The 16,937-nt window shown below is 31.5% G+C and overlaps 1 protein-coding gene across 2 annotated transcripts in view; it reads right to left on the minus strand.

Moving 5' to 3' along the window:
* The window catches only part of LOC111055345, a 63,435-nt gene that overhangs the window by 17,148 nt on the left and 29,350 nt on the right, over nucleotides 1-16,937 (minus strand). The window lies entirely within an intron of this gene.

A 16,937-nucleotide genomic window follows, 5' to 3' on the forward strand; every position in this document is an offset into this window, starting at 1 on the left:
ACTTCAGCCTTGCTCTGTATCTTTGATGGCCATAGCTTAAGAGACTACATTGTTGGTTTTGATCGTGTTCTTATAGATTATATATTATGCATTATTTATACATTATATACATTTATTGAACGAGCGAAGCGGATTCCTACTTTTGACTTGAGGTTCGATTTTTTGCCCGTTTGTGGGTTTGTTGGTTGTGTGTAACTTTCCAATGCTATCATCTTCAAATATTCAAGTCACATATTCTTTGAATCATTATACAGACTTGTTGGCCGACGAAATAGGCTCATTCCTTCGTCCTTCTTGATGATATATCAGGATAAAATTGAAAGTGCAAAGAAAAAAATGTTTAGTATACTCCGTACAAAATTGCTTTGGACATGGGAGGGTCATGCTTAGCAGAGAAGGCATACAGAGTTAGGGATGCAACGGTGGCGAAGTTGCCGTTCTGAACCGGCCAGCATTCTCAATTCCTATAATTTAGTGTGTTATAGTTAGTATTCTAACGCTCGTGTTAAACTTACAGAGTTTCCTCCCTGGAAGCATTCATTCGACTGACTCTATTCGACAAATTGGCAAATGCGCTTCTGACTCTATCCATCACTGTTATTGGCTGATCTCCCTCCATTACTCTGTGACGCATATTCTTACTCCAAGTCAGAAGTAATATTGTACGGAGTATAATTGCACAAGTTGCAGCGATTTCTTACTTTTTACTCAAAGCCAAAATCGTTGTCTGTCTGTGTGTTTGTCCGTATGTTCTACAATAACCTTTGAACGATTTGATCAATCAGCTTCAAATTGTGAACAAAAATATTCTTCAAACTTTTTTTAAAGATCAAGTTCGTTGGACAACGAAATTTACCAACTCCTTCGTCCATTTGCAGGATATAAGAAACTAACATTGAAAGTGTGTAAGAAAATTTTTGTTGTGATTTATAATTAAGTCAGCTGGATTATTAATTGCATGCTATTTGGGAGCTATTATACAGACAATCCAGTATGCGCGACACATCATTTCAGCTGGTATAGGCCTACAACAAAATTTACATCAACTCGCTTATTTAGTTGATGTCTGTCTGTAACATTCGCGTTATTAATAATACTACTTGTGCTGATAGCAGTTGCAATGACCTTAGAATTATTATTTTTAGGACTTTGAATGTTGATTCTAGATTATTGAGGGTGAGTTTTCGTTTGTGTGTAAATGCCATCGTCGACCACGACAGGGGGAGGATCTCAGATCCTTAAAGATGTTTTAAAGAGGGAGGTTGGAGGTTTACAATAAATTGATGTATTGAATGGGTTTTGGTTTTTGCTAATGAAAACTACTGATTTAAAAAAAAACAAAGTACACAACATGCAAAGGCCAAGAGCCACCCAGCAGCTGAATGCAACTAGCGTATTAGCTGCTCAACAGTCAGAGGTATGTATGCTCAACAGCATCGGCGCCAGCCAACTCATTTTGGTTCCATTCTACTTGCCATGCCTACACACTATTATTGTTGAATCTTTATTAAAGTTGAATCTTTATTTCGCTTATATGTTTTTGTCTACTAAAGCAAAGCAGATAATGTTAAAATAAAATAATAATAATAATAATAATAATAATAATAATAATAATAATAATAATAATATAATAATAATAATAATAATGTTAAAATAATATGTTGTATTTCGAAGTGGATTTTCAATAGTAAATTTTCGGTGTTTACAAATTTTTTTGTGGTTACAATGTTTTGTGATAATTTACTATGTTGTACGAAAAAAATTAATTTCCGAATTGAATTGAATATTATCATTTGTTGTCAATGAAATAGCTTCTGAGGTGATCATGAAACAATACATAAAAATAATTGATAACCTTATTACCACACCAAATAAAATATGGCAATTCTAGTAAATATCAGTGAAGTTGAATGAATAATATTCATCAATATAATTGAAAAGCCAACTAATTTTGTCTCTACAACATGCCAGCCTAAAAATTATCTCAAACCCAAAATCAAGTATAAACAAAACAAATGTAGCCTAATGAATTCTATCTCGTGTTTTAGTCATAGAACATTATTTGTAAATTAAATTGAGAATATCATTCACAATTCAGTTAAATTGAAAGTTGTATGAAATCAATCTTGATATTTATGATCATTCACATAGAAAACTCTCAATGGTTACTTACAAATGTCTAATTGGCTAGTTTTTAATATATTTGTAGGCCCTATATCAAACCAATTTCAGTAAGGCAATTTTTTGATTATTGTTCTTTAATTCTTTCAATATTATTGAACAATACGATAAATGCTGTAGCAAGTATTAGCATGCAATTAGCATGAAATGTTGAATATATAATATAAATAACGAATTTTCCCTAAGCTTTGTTATAACAAGGATATTCCAAGTGTTCATAAAAAATTATTGTAACATCATTCACTGTGTGAAATCCTAGGATTTCTATTTTCTTTGAATATAATTATCACTTATCCATTAAATCAGCACTAGCTACCTATCTTATATATAAATAAACTTCTTGCAAAATCAAATTTCCAAAACAATCTACTTATTCAGACCACTTATCTTTGTTTTCTACTCCTGAAAACAAAAGTTTTTCCACAAATTGAAAAAGCAAAAATTTTCATTTGATTAAACCATATATTCAATCTTATGTTGAATTCTTAGATCCAGATCATTCACATAATATATACATTACTGTTGCTTATTTTTGGTAGTTTGTTGGATAATCATCTTGAGCCAACTTTATTGGGTTTTTTCTTCGTTATTTGTTTCAGAAATTGCTTCAACATTTACAATAAGATAGATGCTGTAATAGGAAGTTATCACTTGAAAAATCTGTGAGAGATCTTTTGAAGGGATGTTCTTGTACTTGCTTGGAGACATCAAACAACTCCCTCCTGTTCTGGTAGGACCGTTTTATGGAACTGGCTTCAGAGGTGAATTGTATGATGAAGGCAGATTCTATTTCAAAGTATATCAAATTGTATTATCCTCACATGCTCCTATAGGCAACAGGGAAATGTTCGACTACATTTCAGAGAGGTCTTGAGTTAAGTGATCTGGTGACTCGACACAGACTTTAAAAATTGAAACTTTAATTCCACACTACAAACAACAAAATTTCGGGAGTCAAGTACTCTCGTCAAGTGGAACTAACTAAACATTATTAATTGATACATAAGGAATACAATGCACAGTCAGCTAGATACTATATAACAATGGGGTTGAGTATCACTATTAGAGATATAACTCCTTCACCCCTAGACTGAAGCTGTCCTCAGCATTCAGAATTATGGGTCAAGGCCCAAGAACAATGTTTTGGGGCTTGCGAAGTTGATGCTACTTACATTGTTTCTACAATTATTTCCTAATGAAGTTACATATTTAATCATGTTTAAAATTTAAATACAATGCTTATACTGAGAATAACAATGAAACATATAATAAGAATCCAGATATATAATAAGTATCGTCTTTTCCAATGCCAAGTTCTGCTATTGCTAGTAGTGATTCAATCTTGATATTTACTTCATGAAAAATATCAAATGAAAAGTTTGTTTCCAATTCATGAAATGGAATTTTAGATGGGATTGACATCACTTTTTAAATATTCATGTATTTTAGGATGTTCAAATAGCTGTTCTGACTTATCAAGATAAAAAATAATTGAGTCGATTTTGGATATAATGTAGCGTACTGTTTGTCTGATAAAATAATAGCTTTGTCAATTTTGTACAGTAGATATTGATTGATAATAGGTATAAATTTTACAAAATTAGCAGAATCATTAATATTTATAATTGTTCACAATTTTCCAATCTCTTTATCTCTAAGACTTCACTTACACATTTTTTTATCACTGGTCGCATTTCTGCAGTAGTAGTTGTCACACAAAAATTTACATTATTCACAAGATAACTAGATGGTATAAATTTGTATTGAGTGGGTCTCCACCCAAATTATTAATGTAATGTTTCTTTTAAATTCTCTGACATTGTCTAAGCAATTTTGTAATTGATCTTTGATAAAATTTCGTCATATCTCAGGATAAGCGAAGGATATTTATTAATTAATGATACTTAACTTCATTCGATATTAACTTCAGTATCACGACGAACAGGATAGAATTATAAAAAAAGATTTCATAAGTAGTATGCTATTGTAGAGGCAATTCAATGAAGTAGGATAGATTCTTTATAGATTGAGCAGTGTGCCTTTGCCAATTGCCATAATACTTACTGTATGGTTCTTCAGAAATCAACGTTTTATTCTTTATTCATTCATACATACAATAAGTACATCATCAAAATGATAGGGAGAGAAAAAATAATGTACTCTTGTGCTATTCTTCTCCCAAATTCAGAGAGGTTTTATACATCGTCCGAAAAAGGTTAAATCTTGTAGTTACTTCACTTCAAAAAATGTTCAGTCCTTGAATATGTTCAAAAAGTAAATTTTCAAATTAAGACGCTTCAAAACCAAAAATAGAACAAATATTTTACATTATTATCACTTAAATAGATTCACATATTAAATAAATAATTTTGAAAAAGGACCGAAAAAACAAACTTAATTCTAAAAGCACAGCTAGACTATGTTTTTGATCATTAATTCCATTGTTTGATATTCACTAATACTTAATAGCATTATTTACTTTATATATTTCTCTGACATTCGATTATTTCCTCATGTAAATATATGTTTTGGTTATATGGAGAATAATGTAAGCAAAAGTTTTACTATAGGCGTATTCGATTGCCACTCACTGCCAAAACTCAAGGTTCTCTTTGTTGGCAGTGCAGAAGGAAATTTAATTTGCAGTACAGTTTTGTATGATGTATTAATTTTAACATTTTACGTTTTTTCATTATGTTTGTAACTAATTTTATATTGCAAATTAATTTCAATAATATAAATTTCAATTTTTCGTTAGATTTATGCTAAACTGTTGCCTTTTGCTCGTAAAAGCCAATGAAAGTACTTAACAAGTACTTTTACTTAAACTTGAATCATTCCACAACACTGAAAGTAACTAATGTTGGACCCATCTTTAGAATAAGGTCAAGGAAAAATCTGGCGTGTTATAGACCAGTGATATCAGTTGTAATAAAAATTCTTTAACACTTCATCGGAATACATATTGCAACAGCATTTATTTCTCAAGATACAGTTCAATAAATGACGAGGCTCAAAATGGCTTAATTCGCTGCCTGCAAATCAACTATTGATTTATTAGAAACAAGAAAATTAGAAAATCTATTATGGCAGGTGAATTGATTATAGATATTTAAATAATAGTAAGTTTGTAACATATATGTGGCAACTGATTTTATTACGGCATTTGACCTTGTGAATTATGAAAGCATTTATTTATTTATTATTCTCATTTTTACAAGAAAGCACTGAATGGGATAGAAAAACTAAGGATTCTCTCCCAAATTTAAATAACATTTTTAAAGTCCGAAATGAGGTTATGATTCCACTTTTCTAAAATTTAGTCCTTTTTCACTCAAAAACAACAGAAACTAAGAATTTTTTATTTTGAAGGTTGAGAAACTGAATAGAAAACAGAAATATTACACTCAAATCACTAATAATTAAAAAATTTCACGTAATTTTACAACTTTTAGAGCCAGAAAAATAGAACTTATTATTCAGCACAGCTGACGAATAATCATGCTTCACAAGTCAAGTAAAAATTGAGGTAGGTATTTGTGACAAACTAATATGATTATTTGAGAAATTATTTCTAGATAGAACACTGCAGGTAGTAGCAATTATATTTGTAGCAGTCATGAGCAAACATGTGGATTTAGTTCAAGGAATTTCGTACCAGCCCTATTCAAAATATTATATGTGCTAGTTTAAATTTCAAAAGTTAAATTCTGTAATATGCTGATGATACTATATTGTGTGTAGTACACAATACACAAGGATTTGGAAACTGGGCTAAGATACATGGTAACTTATGTATTTTCTCGATTAAAAAAATGTTCTACTTTTACAATATTGAATGAAAAATAAACACACGTTTTTCCAGTTATACTTATTAATATACTGTCAAAGCTAATTATTACAAATACCTTAGTATAGTTAATATTCAGTATGGTGAGTTTGAATTGCTAAATTGCCAATTTGGATGTTTAAAGCTTCATCCCAAATCTTTACTTCATCCCACATTTATTCAATTTCTCTTTGACCTTATTCCTTCAAGCTATATCGAACCATTAATATGGCTGGAACAATATCAGTTGTAATATGAACAACATTATTATCTCGATTATTCTAAAAATCCGAAATTAAACTCATGAACATAGAAATAAAGTTTCAAATACAGCATATGAATTAATAAATTTGAAAGTCTCAAATAATAAGAATTTATTAAAAGAAAAAATATAAATATGAGTTGTCTCATTGCAAGAAGCATCGCAGATTAATTATTTTTTCTAACGCGCTTTTAAATACAATAAAGAATTCCAAAGTAATCAATCTGGATGCCGAGTTACTTAATAAATACTTTGTTGATGAAAGACTGACTTTTGCTGAGAAAATTTCTAAAGAGATATTAAATAATATACCTATTCCTAAATCCCATACAATCTAATTTAAGAAATGTATCTTTCTCAGCCCCACAAAAAATCAAAATACAAAAAAAAATATCAATTAATAACAAAGCAGCACCTGGAGCCGATAATTTCACGGGGTCATATCTAAAACGAATACGATATTATGTTTCATTAGCGCAACTCTAGAATTTATATTCATTCCATTGATCAATTGATACTTTCCTATGAAATTTAAAAAAGCAAAAATTATTCCTACACCGAAAACTGGCGATCTAAATGAACCTGAGAATTACAGACCAATAAGCCTATTAAATAATTTATCCAAATTACTAGAAAATATTTTTAAAATTATTATAATAAGTTTTTTTAGATAAATAAGATATAAAAAGCGATATATTATAATATATTATTAGCCATATTCTTGGTTCCCAAGCTGAAAAGTCAACTGAAGACGCATTAATTCACCTTTATAAAATTTGTGTAACAACTTTAATGAAAAAAAAACAATGGCTGTCTATTATGGATTTATCAAAGGCTTTTGACACAATCCATATGAATTACTCCTAGATAAGCTTAATAAATCTGAAATTGGATTGTTTGTAGACAATCTATTTGCAAGCTTTTTGTCAAATAAGTAACAATAATCAACGATAGCGATATTCTTACACTTAACCTCAGAAATTGTACTACATTGCCATTTTTTTGCTGATGACATAACACTGATTTTTAGTGCGAGTAGCTGGGGAAAGACTTGCAACAATGCAAGCAGAAGCTCGAGAATACGGTAATTCAAAAATGGCTTTCTCAAGATCATTATGTTCTCACCCTAAATACTGGAATAGCATATTAAATAACCTTTTTACCCAACATCACTGGACAACCACCAATATCTCTGAATTTGAAAGTGGATGGAAACTGTATAAGCACTGTAAATGAGATAAAAACATTGGAAAGAGTTCAAACTATGAAATACCGTACCTAGAAATTAGGTATTAGGAACTAGAGTTATTATTATAGTATCATTTATTATACTATTATTTATTAGAACTCCTTCCTCACACACAGATTCGTCTATTTGGGGAAAAATATTCACAATTATGTTGTCAGAGTATTTTCTCATTGTAATTGATTTGATAGCTCACTAACTATAGCTGCTGACATAATTACAACTGTCATATGATTTTTTTTCGTTAATTTCGTAAGCTATCCAATAATTTTATGAATGCTATTGCTGGTTTTTATCTCAACATTGAGCATTTAAAACAACATTTTCATTTATTTAGTTATGTCTCCTCTATATATATATTTATTATATCAATGCTGTTCACTCTCATAAAAAATATATCTGAAGCGCAAAAAAATTTCATTGAAAATTCAAAAGATGATATCAATTGATAATAAAGGATAGGGCACAGTCAGATGGGGTTTGTAGATTGATTCAATCCAAGAATGACTATTAACTGTCATTTGAGTTTGATCAGTATCGTTATATCCGCATTTGAGAGAATTGCAAAAGTAACTATGATTTTTTTAATTTATAGGTTTCTGAATCTTTTATGACTCAGCTCAATTCAAATTACTTATTCATCAATAATTTTATAATAAATTATTAAATATTACAATTTTGTTTTCAATACATATCTTATAATTTAATAATACATTTAATCAGTTTAAATATGTTGTTTGTTTAAAATGTACACTTCCATTCAAATAATAAATAACATTTTTTTGTCAAGAAACAAACAAGTCATAAGCAACGTCAAATACATATCACAGTCAACATAAAATATACAATAAATTACAGTCATGGTCATAAAAGCATACGATAAAACACGATTGTTGATAAAATTAACAATATTTACAATATGATTTGGAATTCTACTGTTGAAAAATTCAGCGAAGTAATAGTATGGCCTTAGAATCAGCCAGTCATATAGTTATTTCTTACAATAAAACACGATTATTGATAAAATTAACAGTATTTTCAATATGATTTGGAATTCAACTGTTGAAAAATTCACCGAAGTAATAGTATGGCCTTTGAATCAGCGAGTCATATAGTTATTTCTAAAACTTTTAGGGATAAGTTGCATTTTTGTGATTTTACATGACTGCTGGGAGTTAATTATGAAAGTCCAAACCCTAGTGAGAGATATAAATTCATTGATGTAGATAGCTTTTGTTAGGGGATATACAGTTGCTCTTTACGTCTAGTGTTATGTGTGTGGATATTACTCCATTTCTTCCAACTATCCATATTCTGTCGTACATAGAGGATGACACTGAAGATGCATATGCATTAATAAACGGTCGGTATCTTCATGTTTATAAGTAGGGCCGGCAGTGATCAAGATAACCTGAATTGGATTATACTCAGATTGTTTTTTTCTGTAATAATAGAATTTTGTGAATGTGTTTTGCTATTACCGTTATAATTAATGAATGATAAAATATTTTACCCTGGAAAAAGCTCAATAAGCTTCAAAGATAATTTTCAGTACCTAATAATATATTTTTATTTGCCTTAATAAATTAATTACTCTGGACAACCCACCTCAAATATAATTGATATGTGATGACAATCTCAATTTATCATCAATCATTAAGCTTATAGAAACTTAACTGCCTCATAACGTCTTTTTGGGATCTCTCCAAGACTTAGGGATAAAAACTTATTCATATTTAGCAAGAAACCATTTGCCCTAAACCATCTAGAAGCCTTAGCCATCGTGTCTTCTGTCATTGTTTTAGAGTTTCCTCATTTAAATGAGCATTGAGTAGTGTCGTCTGGATATGGAATAGAATAGAATAAATTTTATTCCTTTAAGCATATAGATTACACAATCGGAAACGTCATAATTTTCAAAACATACAATAATAAAAAACAATCAAAAACACTGACTATCATATGATTCAGCTCATTCATGAATAATTTTACAAACATCAGGAGCACATCCTAATAAGGATAGGCCATACAAAAAAGTGCTTTGAAAAAAGGCAAAGTGGGTTATCCTCAAATAATCCCTTGGGACACATTCCTTTAATCTGCGTAAAAGGTAGAGGATCCGGCTCAACCTAGAACAGACATAGTCTATATGAGGGCTCCAGGTTAGTCTTTGATCCAGATTTATACCAAGAATCTTAACACTTCTTATATCTCTTGCCTCTTCTACTTGTCTCAATCCTAGAGAATCATTGTTTGCGTATTAGTACTATTATGAAGCAGATAATTTGCTTTGAACCAGAAACTCGCTTCCTCCTGGACATCTTTTCTTTCAGAGCTGTAATTTCAGAATCTGTGGAGAGCATGGATGTGTCGTCGGCATAGCAAACTATTTTAGAACCAGTACTATAACCAATATCGTTCATCATTACCAAAAACAGCAAGATCCCAAGGATTGATCCTTGAGGGACTCCATGAGGAACAGAGCAAGACCTTGAAAAATTAGCATTTACATTAACAGTTTGTCTACGATTACTCAAATAGGACCGCAAAAGTTTAAGAGTTTTTCCCTGCACACCTAGATGGTACAATTTTTCCAATAGTATTTCATGGTGAACAACATCAAAAGCTTTACTCAGGTCATAGAGCACTAGACCTGCATATCTTTTAGAATAGAAACAGTCCAGAATATCATCCACAATTGAGCTGACTACATCAATGGTAGACCTGCCTGCCCTGAAACCAAACTGGGAAGCTTCAAGTAGGCCGTTGCTCTCAAAAAATTCATAAAGCTGAATACCAATTATATATTCATATATTTTACTGAAAATTAGAGGAATTGATATTGGTCTGAAACTCTCTGGTACATCTTCACTGCCTTTCTTATAGATAGGCACTGTTCTAGAGTGCTTGAGCATTGTAGGAAAGACTGATACCTTTATACAAGCATTACAACAATTTGTTAAGGGAGCAACAATAGGATTTATTAAATTCTTGATCAGTGAACTAGACATACCATATATATCTCTACTAGATGAAGATTTCATTTTAGAAACAATAGAAAGAACTTGATCAATTGAAACCTCCTTCATCTCAAATCTCAAATTAGTTCCTGGAGAGAGAGCCAAGTCTGATGCAGAAACCCAAGGTGAGTCAATATTTATGTGTATTTGCAATATTGCATCAATAAAGTATTGATTGAGAGCATCAGGAGAGACAGATGTTTCACAACGTTGAGGTGGATTTGAACATTTTCGAATGATTTTCCATGCTGCTGAACACTTCTTGTTTGCCGATTCAATAAATCTGTCATTCGAGTTCAACCTGAATAATCACAATTTTGATTTATATGATTTTCTTAAGTTAAGATAGGTGAGTCTTGCTTTTTCAAGTCTACTTTGCTTATATTTATCATATGCAATCAGTAATAAATTCCTCAAATTATTCAAAACAGGTGAGAGTTAATTAAATCTTTTAGATTTGCCAAAGGTAGCCTTCCTAGTTTTCAGCGGGAAAAAGCTTTCAAATACTGTATATCATGAAATATGTCAAAAAATGCTTGAAAATTATTTCCAGAGCCAATATGGATGAATACTCTGTGCCAATCAATAGCACAAAGTTGACAATATAACTGATTAGTTCCAGCAGCTGTTATTGGTATGTACTGCCTATTAGCATTTGAGGTATTTAAAATAGGATTGCCGCCTGAATTTGAGTTTGAATTTACATTGAAACATACAGCATCGTGGTCTCCCAGGGCTACTAGCTCAACAGCCACATCAAACATACCAGGATGAAGATCAGTTGCAACATTGTCAATGCAGGAATCCATCCTTGTTGGTTCAAAATAAGTAAGATATAAATTATGGGATTTGAGAAAATTCACCAACTCAGTTACTGTAGGGTCTGTAGGTAGTATGTTCACATTGAAATCCCTCCTATAACAATATAGTGATCATGCAAGTTACATCGTGAGAATCTACAACAGTCAGCAGTTTCTATACAACTTCTTGGAACTCTCCTGGAACAGTTGGAGCCAGCTTTCTCACGCATTAAGCGTCAGTCCTGCTTACAACATCAAAGAGAGATTTACTCACTTTATCAAAATCTACTTGTTTTAATTGTTTTATTCCAAATTTTGTGTTTTGTAAGAATAAATATTTCTTTTTAAAAAGAAATCTTGCAGAATGCATTATTTAGCTGGCACAGTCGGTAGGACGATCGTGATTAATGAACATAATCTTCAGTTTTTAAACTGTTAACGATCGTTCGTAATATAAGGACATCGCGTTCGCGACATCCGAAAAGTGTGGTGAATTATCAAGCTGCGAAACACCAACATTGTGAAGTGCAGTGGATATCAAACTTCGATATCATCATCACCAAATCTGGTTCATCGAACGTGCATCATCAACGCTGAAAGGACATCAGAAGAGATGAGCATAGCATTCGCTTTAGTGTAAGTCTTTTAAGTTTTAATATTGTAATATTTTAGTTTGGTTATTCTCGAAACCTTTAAATATTACAGAATGCCTAATCAATCAGTAGATACAGCACCCTCTGCTGCTACCCCTGTTTTGAAAAAAGAATTCCTGGATATGATACCAGAATTCTCTGGAGAGCCATTATTATTAAACAGATTTGTATCGATTTGCGGTAAAGTAGTTGCTTAGTTTTTTGTCCAGTCGAATCCCGACGATTTTCAAAATGAATATCTATCTTCTACTAGACCTATTATTTCTAGACTCAAAGGTAGAGCTTTAGAACTCATAACCAGTGGAAACACTTATGCTTGGCCTGAAGTGAGAAGAGTACTTCTCGACGGCTATCTTGACTAACGTGATTGTTTCACGTTGAATATTGAAATGACAGAATTGAAACAAGAAAGTAGCGAAAGCCCTTTTCATTTTCACGAGAGAATTCAAAAGATTCTCAACTTACAACTTGCATATTTCCTTACGAAGATGGCAGCAAATCTCTGTGGACTAGAAATTCCACAATCTATCCTAAGAGTTGAAAACAATAAAGCAATCTGTCTAATTACAAATTCATTTACGGAAGATAAAAAATTGGCAATCACACGACCTTTAGAAGTTGAAAATTTGGAAAACTATGAACTAGTCCCTCATTCAAAATTCACCTCATCTCCAAACAGTAATAACTTGAATAATTTTGAAGTTGACCAAATTAGATCTTTCAACAATTAGAGCCGAACATATGAATTCTGAAGAAAAAGAAGCAATATTAGAACTGAAAAAAGAGTATGCAGACATTTTTCATGTAGACGGAAATAAATTGACATTCATGCTAGATCAAAAAATTATCAGACCCAGTCATTCAGCTTGGAACTCACCAATTTTGATTGTACCCAAAAAACGTGATGCATCCAGAAAACAAAAATACAGAATTGTGATAGATTTTAGAGGAGTAAATGCAAAAAGTATTGATGATAGATTCCCATTGCCAAATATTGCTGAAATTCTGGATAAATTGGGAAGATGTCAATATTTTACAACTCTTGATTTGGCAAGTGGTTTCCACCAGATTCAAATGCATCCCGATAGTATTGAGAAAACAGCTTTTTCCACAGATACAGGTCACTATGAATTTCTAAGAATGCATTTTGGATTAAAAAACAGCCCACCTACATTTCAAAGAGTACTTAACAATATCTTGAGAGGTATTCAGAACGAAAAATGTCCTGTCTATCTAGATGATATAATAGCCTATTCTACCAGTCTCCGAGAACACATCCAAAGATTGAGAGAAGTATTTGATAGATTACGAAATGCTAACTTTAAAATTCAGCCAGACAAAACAGAGTTTTTAAGAAAAGAAGTAGCTTATCTAGGACACATAGTCACACCAGGAGGAGTAAAACCAAACCCAGAAAAGATAACAGCAATACAACAATTTCCCATCCCAAAAACGACTATAGAAATCAAAGGAATTCTAGGACTGTTAGGCTATTACAGAAGATTCATAAAAAATTTCGCAGATGTAACCAAACCACTAACAAAACGCCTAAAGAAAGGAACCAAAATTAATGTTGAAGATAAAGATTATGTGAAATGCTTTGAATATTGCAAAACCCTTTTGTGTAATGACCCAATTTTACAATATCCTGATTTTTCATCCGAATTTTTATTAACAAAAGACGCTAGTAACGTATCAGTAGGAGCTATCCTGAGTCAGAAGAAAAATGGTGCTGATTTACCTATAGCTTATGCTAGTAGAACCCTCAACGAAAGCGAAACCAGATATTCGGCAATAGAAAAAGAATTATTAGCGATAGTTTTGGCAACCAAATACTTTCGTCCCTACTTGTACGGCCAAAAATTCAAAATTTATACTGATCACAAACCATTGCAGTGGCTATTCTCAATAAAAGAACCAAATTCCAAACTTCTCCGCTGGAGATTGAAACTAGAAGAATACGATTACGAGATTTGTTATAAAAAAGGAATTTTGAATCAGAATGCTTATGCTCTTTCTAGGATCCAATTGAATAATAATGATGTTATTCCAGGTCCTTCAAGACAAAACACAGGTGAAGAAGTAGATAAGATAATAGACGAAGCTATTCAAATGCATTTTTCTGAACTTGACGATCAATCTATGATAGGAAATGTAGACGACAATAACCTTGACATTCGAGAAGAACAACATGACTCTGACGATCAAACAGTGCATTCGGACTATTACGGTAATGAAATGATTGGAATTCAAACTCTTGACGAACCAGTAAACTTTGCTACAAATCAAATATTACTAAATCTAAAATACACCTTTCCAAAATTAAAAGACCTAGAAAAATTATCAAAACTAATGACATTGCAAAACCTAAGACAGTGACTCAACTGACTATTGACAATGACAATCCTTTTCCAGGTCCCTCTTCATCCTGTACGCACCAAAATCAGGAACAGCAATAGACATTAAGAATGTTACTATCAATTCTGGAATTGTACAAATTAACCTTGGCAGAGCCAAACTTGTATATAACTCGCACGTTTTTGTACATAATTATGATTTGAAATCAATGTATTCAGAAATTGAAAATTTAAATAATTACTATGATAAGGTATCTCACTATTTTTGGAAAAATATTAGTATAAGTTCAAAAATCGATTTCGTTACAGAAAACAGTAGTAAATTAAGAGATGCAATCAACTATTTGAAATTCATCAACCATACAAAGTCTGTCTGAAGAAAAATTGGAAATAATTTTGTTTTACAATGAAAACGTCAAACGCAATAAAAGAGGTTTAATAAATAGTCTTTGATCTGTTTTAAAATTTATCACTGGTAATTTGGACTCATATGACGAACAAAAATACGATAATTTGATTCTCGAACTGTATAATGATCTAGATAATTTAGCCAATCAAATTTCAAACCATTATTCTATCAGTCAAAACATTATTGTAGAATTCAATGAAACAATTAAACTTGTGAACCAAAACTTCAATGAATTGAAAGATAAATTTTTGATAATTAATAATGATTTAAACGATTTCATAGAATTAGAAAAAATTAATGATATTTTGAATCAATTACTTATAGCTTATAATATTTTATTAGACGTGGTTCATGACATTGAAAATGCTATTGCATTTTGTAAAGTAGGCGTTCTGCACCCTAGTATAATGTCTACTAAAGAATTATTCAATGAACTCTTGTAAAAATTTCAAAATTCTATGATAAGAAATTCCCATTGGAAATCAAGTACAATAAGATGTTAGAAATAGAGAAATTGATTAATGTAGATTGTAAGCTAATTAAGAACGAAATCATTTATTCTCTCGAATTTCCGATTGTAGAAGAAGTAACTTCTGATCTTTTTGAATTATTACCAATTCCAAGTAAAGTAGAATCAAATTTTGTAACGATACTTCCACAAAACAAATATTTATTGAAATCTTCTGATAGTTCTAATACTTCAAAAATTGAAGGATTGTATAGAAAATGTAGATTGATAGGATATAACAAATGCTATCTGTGCTCATCCGAAGCCATCTTCCATCAACAACTGAAATGTGAAGCGGCTATCATATCTATTGGTTCCACCGACAACTGTAAATTCACCGCCGTCCAAATTGAAGAGAACCTCATCAAATGGATTCCCGAAATACAACAATATTTGGCAGTCTTACCAAAATTGGAGACCTTCCACATCGAAACGAAAACCGACACTACTGTGACAACACTTCAAGGAATTTATTTCATCAATACAGCCGAAGGAAACATTTACTATCGAGGAAAACCTCTGTTCCACTCTTCCCAAACGAGAGGACATCCAACATTTCTAGAAAACATCCAATTAGAACTTCAAGATCATCAAATTCCAGATTTCCAAATTCATTTGAAAAATTTAGACAACTTTAACCAATTTAAAAACATTCAAGTGTCTCCAGTTATTTTCACCTTGTACAAAAGAATCTCCAAAAGAGGACAGCAACCTTCTTCAAGAACTTCGCTACCAACCCCGAAGTTCTCTTTAGGGAGGGAGGAGTTACATCGTGAGAACCTACAGCAGTCAGCAGTTTCTATACAACTTCTTGGAACTCTCCTGGAACAGTTGGAGCCAGCTTTCTCACGCATTGAGCGTCAGTCCTGCTTACAACATCGAAGCGAGAGGTACTCACTTTATTAAAATTTACTTGTTTAAATTGTTTTATTCCAAATTTTGTGTTTTGTAAAAATAAAGATTTCTTTTTAAAAAGAGATCTTGCGGAATGCATTATTTAGCTTGCATGTATCTAGATAAGGATAGAATAAGTCTATCCAAGTCATTAAGAAAGAGAATTAAATCGCCATTTGGTGATCTATAGAGAGCTATAATAATAATCTTTAGTTTCTAATTCCTAATAGCAATAAATTCATGGTGAATTTCATTAGAACTGGCCAAGACATTAATTACTTTAAAGTCATTAACACATTTCTCTGAAATAAAAACCGCTACACCACCATTCTTAGACATAACTCTACAGATGGCAGAGGTCAATACAAAACCATCTATATTAACCAGGTTTAAATAATCTTTCTTCAACCAATGTTCTGTTAAGCAAAGCATATCATTATTATTCCTACTGTTCATAACATTAAGTTCCTGTATTTTATTACTTTGACATTGAACATTGCAGAAAAATATAGATATAATAGGAGAGTCCTCAACATTTAGATGGATCTGTTCGGGATTAGGTACTAATGAGGCATACCTAAAAAACTAGTTTCATTATTGGATTGGGTATCATTGGATTTGTATTTGGTGATTGAGCAGTCATTGATTCCAGAAAGGATGAGTCACGCACGTCACCAGCCTCACTTTGTATCGCAAGGGGTTTTCAAAATTATGCAAATCTACCTCTTCTACCCTATACAACATGGATATTTTTCTAGTATAGATAAAAAACCACACA

This window comes from Nilaparvata lugens, chromosome X, assembly GCF_014356525.2.
Source record: "Nilaparvata lugens isolate BPH chromosome X, ASM1435652v1, whole genome shotgun sequence".
NCBI classification, from domain to species: domain Eukaryota; kingdom Metazoa; phylum Arthropoda; class Insecta; order Hemiptera; family Delphacidae; genus Nilaparvata; species Nilaparvata lugens.